This window comes from Momordica charantia, assembly GCF_013281855.1.
Source record: "Momordica charantia cultivar OHB3-1 chromosome 6 unlocalized genomic scaffold, Mcharantia_2.0 BLBB01000006.1, whole genome shotgun sequence".
Lineage (NCBI taxonomy): Eukaryota > Viridiplantae > Streptophyta > Magnoliopsida > Cucurbitales > Cucurbitaceae > Momordica > Momordica charantia.
Window position 1 is genome coordinate 23,564,965 of NW_028275164.1, and position 7,112 is coordinate 23,572,076.

The window sequence follows — 7,112 nt, forward strand, 5'->3', positions numbered from 1 at the left end:
GTTCTATAATGAAGTAAAATAATGTATTTCAATTAAGTTAATCATTTAAGAATAACTTAATTAGTTTAGACATTTATCTCCGACTAAAAACAAATATGAATCCTTTATCCTCAATCGTTGTACTAAAAACAATAGGTTATTTAAAATTTTCTTTTACGAGGACAAAACTACATTGTTTTTCCAAAAAAATATATATATATATATATATATTATTCTACAAGATGTCTGGTATATTTCTTTGTGTTTTTCATTGGAAAAACAACCACTGTTATAAAGTATAAACCCCCACAGAAAAAAAGAACCCTAAAAATTATGATAACTTAAATAAACAAATTGAAACTTGAAATTTCCAACATATAAAATACATAGAATATAAGTAATAAAATAAATAGTTAAAAGAATAATAATATAATTAAAATTAGTGGTGAAACGTCAAGCGGGTATGAAGTTGTGCTATAAAAAGGGTCCAAGTTCGTGCAGAATCTGCATCCCAGTTTGCCACATATCATATCCATTTCAAACTCCCTTCTTCTTCATCAGCCCAAAGCCACACCATGAGCATTCTCCCTCAAGCTCATGCTCAAGCTCTAGAGAAGACTCTCCCAGATGCTTGGGACTACACCGGCAAACCCGCTTCCCGGGCCAGAACCGGTGGCTGGGTCGCCGCTGCCATGATTCTAGGTTTGTCCCGTTCTCGTTCTTTCTTCCTTTGTTATATTCAGTGGCAGGTCTAAAAATTTTATTAACAAACACCAAAATATAAAGGAAAAAAGAAAGCTTAGCATTTATAACACTTCAATTATACCATTGTTTGAGAGATTATCCTCTTCTTGAATTTTACGCTCCTCTATCTCACCATCAATAAAAATATGATAGTTTTGTGATTTTTTTGGAAAAAAAAAATATAACTTTCTTTTGTATTTCGCTTTCTTATTCGTAAAAACTTGAACGGTAGTTAATAAGTACTTAAAAGGTATTTTTCTCTCCTTCCTTCTTTGTTCGGCCTGTTTTAACGTGGGTTTTTTTGGGTTGACGATGATATTAAAACGCTGCGTTTTGGCAGGGACTGAGGCCGTGGAGAGGCTGACGACGTTGGGGATCGCCGTGAATTTGGTGACGTATTTAACGGAAACAATGCATCTCGGGAATGCTACTTCGGCCAACGATGTCACGAACTTCCTCGGCACTTCCTTCATGCTCTGTTTGCTCGGCGGTTTTGTCGCCGACACTTTTCTCGGCCGGTAAATTTATTAATTAATTAATTATATTTCCTTTTTTCTTTTCTTTTTCTTTTTTTTCTCCTTCTAACTCAATTTATTTATTTCCATGGTTTTTCTTTTCTGATTTATTTTATCTCTTTCTTCTCAAAGGTATCTCACCATTTCCATTTTCGCAGCTGTTCAAGCCACGGTAATTAAGATTTACTTTACTGTGTCTAATTTTCTTTATTTATTTATTTTTATTTTTTAACAAAAAAAAACTAGGACCTCATTTGAGAATTTAAAAAACCAAGTTTATTCAGCCAAAATATGTTTTTTGAATTAATCTAAATTTTGTGGCATTAGGGTGTAACTATCTTGACAATCTCCACCATAATTCCAAGTCTCCGACCTCCGAAATGTTCACTGGGAGTCCCCAACCCCCCATGCATTCCGGCGAACGGCAAGCAGCTGGCTATTCTCTACCTAGCACTATACCTGTTGGCGCTCGGCACCGGCGGCCTAAAATCGAGCGTCTCCGGCTTCGGTTCCGATCAGTTCGACGACTCCGACAAAGAGGAAAGAGGGAAGATGAGCAAGTTCTTCAACTGGTTCTTCTTCTTCATAAGCATCGGCTCACTTGGAGCTGTGACAATTCTCGTTTACATTCAAGACAACGTGGGCAGACAATGGGGTTATGGGATATGTGCATGTGCCATTGTGTTGGGTTTGATCGTGTTCCTGTCGGGAACTAGACGGTACCGTTTTAAGAAATTGGTTGGCAGCCCGTTGACGCAGATTGCCACTGTGTTCATTGCAGCGTGGAAGAAGAGGAGCTTGGAGTTGCCGTCTGATCCGTTTTTGTTGTTCGACATTGATGACAATGTCGACGATGGAGCTACGAAGAAGAAGAAGCAGAAGCTCCCCCGCACCAAACAATTCAGGTTGGTTTTTTCTACGTATGGAATATTACTTATTAATCGTAATTCTTTTGGTAGGTTTTTCCCTATAAAGAATCTTTTCAAATTTTGCCTTAAATTTTGAGAAAATTTTTAAAAGTAAATAGCAAAATAATGAGACACAAGGTAGAAGTAACATTTCTAGGTTTGATTTTTAAAAAATGAAACAAAAAACGAATGGTTATCCCATGGATCTTCACATTTAAAATTTAATTGTTTGTTTTATTAAATTTATGCTACGAAGTAGAATTTTTTAACAAAAAAAAATCACAAACCCATTTCCTAAAATTGAAAAATCATAATAATACAATCAATATTTAATGAAATATAGTCAACATAGTTGGTATAATGTAATCGAAAATATAATTTAGATAATCATGCACTAAACTTGCGATTACATAGAGGCCAAAAAATCCAAGCCAAATTCTACCTTTGGCCACGTATTATGCTCTATAATAATAAGTTAAAAACTATATCCTAAACCAACAGGAAGCAGACAAGCTACAAAAAACTTTTTCTACTCTTGGAAGTTACCCATAATTGAGGCTTTTATATTCGTTATTTTCAATTTGCAGACAAGAGAGAAGAATATTTTTATTCGCTACAAAATGTTTGGACACAACTCTTCTTCAACATTTAGCCGACAATATAGTTGATGATTTTATACTATACTACTATTATTGTGTCTTAATCATGCATCCAATGGTTAAAAGAGAACAATACATTCAAATAATTTTCTATTTAAATCGAATTGAAAAGACCTATTGAACATGTTATTAATTTGGGCATATTCAGGTTTTTGGACAAGGCAGCAATCAAGGATGGAGAAATTGTTGGTAATGTGGTAAATAAGTGGAACATGTCAACCCTAACAGACATAGAGGAAGTAAAATTAGTGATTAGAATGTTACCCATTTGGGCAACCACCATTCTTTTCTGGACTGTTTATGCCCAAATGACAACTTTATCTGTGTCACAAGCCACCACAATGAACCGGCACATCGGAAAATCGTTCCAAATTCCAGCGGCCTCTCTCACCGTCTTCTTCGTCGCCAGCACCCTCTTCACCGTTCCGATTTATGATCGATTCATCGTCCCAATAACATCGAAACTGCTTAAGAACCCACAAGGCCTGACCTCACTGCAGCGGATCGGGGTCGGCTTGGTTATGTCGATACTCGCCATGGTCACCGCCGCACTGACCGAGATAAAGCGACTGAGGGCGGTGGAGGCAAATGGGTTGGTAGAGAAGCCCTTGGAAGAAGTTCCATTGAGCGTGTTCTGGTTGGCACCACAATTTTTACTGGTGGGATCAGGTGAGTCAAAGTTACCTCTTTAATTTACCTTACCGTAAATTCAATACATACACAGTTAGAATGTAAAATTTTGTCTCTTCCTCGAACTCGACCCTACAGGTGAGGCATTCACGTACATGGGGCAGTTGGATTTCTTCCTGAGAGAGTGTCCCAAGGGGATGAAGACAATGAGCACAGGGCTATTTCTAAGCACACTTTCATTAGGGTTTTTCTTCAGCACATTGTTGGTCACAATTGTGCAGAAAGTGACTGCACATGGGAAGCCATGGATTCCAGACAATCTGAACAAAGGGAAGCTTTACAATTTCTATTGGCTTTTGGCAATTTTGAGTGTGCTGAATTTGGTGGTGTTTTGTTTGTGCAAAGTGGTATGTGTACAAGGACAAGAGGTTGGCTGATGAGGGGATTGAATTGGAGGACTCTGAACCAACTTTCCATGCATAGCATAATAATAATCACTCTCTCTTGTCTTCTTTTTTTTGTGTGGGTTTCTTAAGTATAAGTATAAAAGTTTTAAGCCCCTTTTTTAATATTGGGTTACCTTTTGCCTTTTTAATAATGTAAAGTTTGTAAATTTTGATGTACCAAAAGCATGGGAAAGTGAGAATCACTTTTGAATAATATAATATCACGTTTGGGTGTTTTTTGTTTCCCTCAACTCCATCTTCTTGTCCTCTCATCCAATATAGAAACATTGAATAATTTTTTTATATATAATATGTGGAGTTCCATAAATCTTACCATACATGTTGTCTTGTAATTAAAGTACTACCCTTGCTATCCCGACAGTTGTTAACTTTTTATTTGTTAAAGTTCTTTTATTATTATTATTATTATTTACAGACCTTGGAAGAGGAGAACTTTTTTTTTTTACTACTAGACACAGGAGAACTCGAACCTGAATCTTGAGTGTCAACACCCAAGCCTCTTACTACTGTGCCATGAAAGAGGAGAACTTATTTGAGTTGGAACAATGCCTCAACAATTTTGAAACTGGACTTGCATAGATTCCTACAATATTAACTGTGTTAGTTTAATGCTTATGTGGCATACTGACTGTATTATTTAAAGATTATGTGATGGAATAATTTATACTTCAAGCATTTCATGGCGTAAGCATTAAACCTCATGGTTAAACACTTCATAGACTTATTTGATACAAAATTAAAAGTTCATAAACTCATTAGAATCTTTTTAAAATATAAAGATTAACATATAGAAATAATCTTGAAACTTTTGGGACTTACTTAAAAAAACGTTTTAAGTAGAAATACTAAAGGAATCTTACTCTAAAAGTTCAACAAGTAAACTTATAGACAAGGACTTCGTTCCTAAGGAGATGCATGTACGTTCGTCTTCTCTTTTTTTTCTTTCTTTCTTAGTAATAAAGAGTGAGAGATTCGAACATTTTTTTAAAAAATATTTGAAAATTTTTTTAAAGAACAAATTTGCACGTTTAAACTTTTAATTGGAGCAATTAATAGAATGGGATGATATATACATAAGGATACAATGTTTTTTTTTAAGGGAAACACCGTTCATTCATAAGGTATGTGAGAAATACATGATGGAGGCAAAGTAAAAACATTCTAATTTAAACAACGCGATACAATTGATACTAAAAGACATTCATTTAACTTACTATTTGTAAATGAAAAATGCAAATATGAACACCAAGCAACAGCCACATCAGCAGTACCTTAACTTCCAGGTCAATAATAGGCAATATTTATTGTCACCATTAACGGGTTGTTTTTATTCAATCTCAGCCCATATCAGTAAAAGATATGACCATACAGTTGGAGAATAATCTTCCTCAAATCATTCTCCTCATTGCCAACTATCGCCTTAATTGTTCCAGCCAAACCTTCCATATTATCTAGAATCTTTTTCTTCATTTTACGGTTGCTATTATTTCCTTAGTAGAAAATCATGAAGGTCAATATGTGTAAAATTACTTATTTATTCTCTTAAATGTCTATTTAACAATTGTCTTGGTTGAGCTTCTGAAGACAAGAAATTCAATCAATTATATTGTAATTTTACAGATATTTCTTCTTTGTGCATTTCATGCTAAACCTTTTACTATTGTCTCATTTTTATGTTTTTCAAATGGGAGCATAGTTTAACTAATTAAGAGATTGAGTATTTTCCTAAAGATTAGAGGCTTGAATCCTCCGCTCTCGGTTCAACTAAAAAAAACATATATAATTCCATTTTTAATAACTAGTTAGTAACACGTGCGATGCACGTGAAATTTATCATCTTATTACTATTTACTTGGAGCAATTTTGACATTCAAATACAAACTCATTTTATTCCCATCCCTCTAAATTTCTTTAATTTTCTCTCCCTTTTTCTATCTCCACCCACTAACATATAAAATGTAAGGCTTAGATTTTGTATAGTTTGCAAATTGATTTTTTAAATACATCTAATGTATATTATTTTCGTTTGATCTAATCTATAAATAGATTTTCTTATTTAGTATAGCTTCTAAAAAATATTAAAGATGAGTGCTAAGGAATCAATATTTAAATCTTTCTAAAAATGATCTTACCAGGGTGGAAGCAAGTAATCTTTAAAATACAACACGTTTGAAAAGAAGGAAAGAAAAAAAAAGAGAGAGAGGCTAAAGCCGATAGTTTTGATGGGGAAGGTTTTTTAATATTCAATATCTATCTCTTCCCACTTACCTAATCACAACTTCAGATAAAACTTTTTAAATCACTTAAAAAATTTTCTCTTTTGAGTTGGGTAATTGTCTCCTCTATAATTCAAGGGTAAATGTAGTTTTGATGACTTGAAAAATTGGAACCACAACTGAAAAAAAAAAACTGAAAAAAGAATGAAGAACAGACAAAATTAGAAAGATTTGGTGTTAAAAATGGAAAGGCATACTACCTTGGATTAATGATGACGCTGAGAGCATAGTTTTTAAAGTCACAGTTGCGTTGGTTCTTCCATCTGAAATGATAATAGAGATTTATGGGTTATAGAGGCGTGGTTGATCAAATTATCAGGGGAATATCCTTTCTACATTATCCTGCAATCCACCTACGAAGTAGTTCATATTCGTCCTTAGCCAATGACGACCTTGTGACGCACCTACTAATTCTTCTGCGAATTTCACATCGGAAAAAAAAAAAGAATCAACCCAATTTTCATGGAATTATTCTTTCCCTAACCTAATTTTGTCCATGCTCTGATCTACAGTTCGATGATGATTACCTTTCCATTCATTGCCAACAAATCTTCTCCTGAAAAAAAAAAAAGAAAGTAGAGAGAAGAAAATTCAACAATGATAATTCCAAAAAAATACACGAATTCAAAGAGATCAATAGAATAGCACACTTGAGAGCAAGGAGAGGAACATAGGCAATATATTCTGTCAACTTTCTTTTCCTTTGATTTTTTTTATTTTAATTTTAATTTCTTCATTTTGAAATGGGACATTTTAAAAATTAATTATATCCGAATCAAGATGATTATATTTATTATAATATAAATGGTTTACGTTGTCTTTCTAATTTTATAATAGTTTTTGGTTCAGGGAATTTGTCTGGCGTGAAATAAATATGGCTCTCGGATTATTAATATTTTCAAGCGGCAGAAAAGTTTCTCTGGATTGTTAATAT

At 33.9% G+C, this 7,112-nt stretch overlaps 1 pseudogene across 1 annotated transcript; it reads left to right on the forward strand.

Moving 5' to 3' along the window:
* The first annotated feature begins 493 nt into the window (after positions 1-493).
* LOC148210984 (protein NRT1/ PTR FAMILY 6.3-like) lies at positions 494-4,132 on the forward strand (annotated as a pseudogene). The gene is made up of 6 exons (XR_015791271.1): positions 494-681; positions 1,064-1,241; positions 1,371-1,410; positions 1,566-2,143; positions 2,954-3,474; positions 3,574-4,132. The product of XR_015791271.1 is annotated as a protein NRT1/ PTR FAMILY 6.3-like (transcript).
* Positions 4,133-7,112: the final 2,980 nt, after the last annotated feature.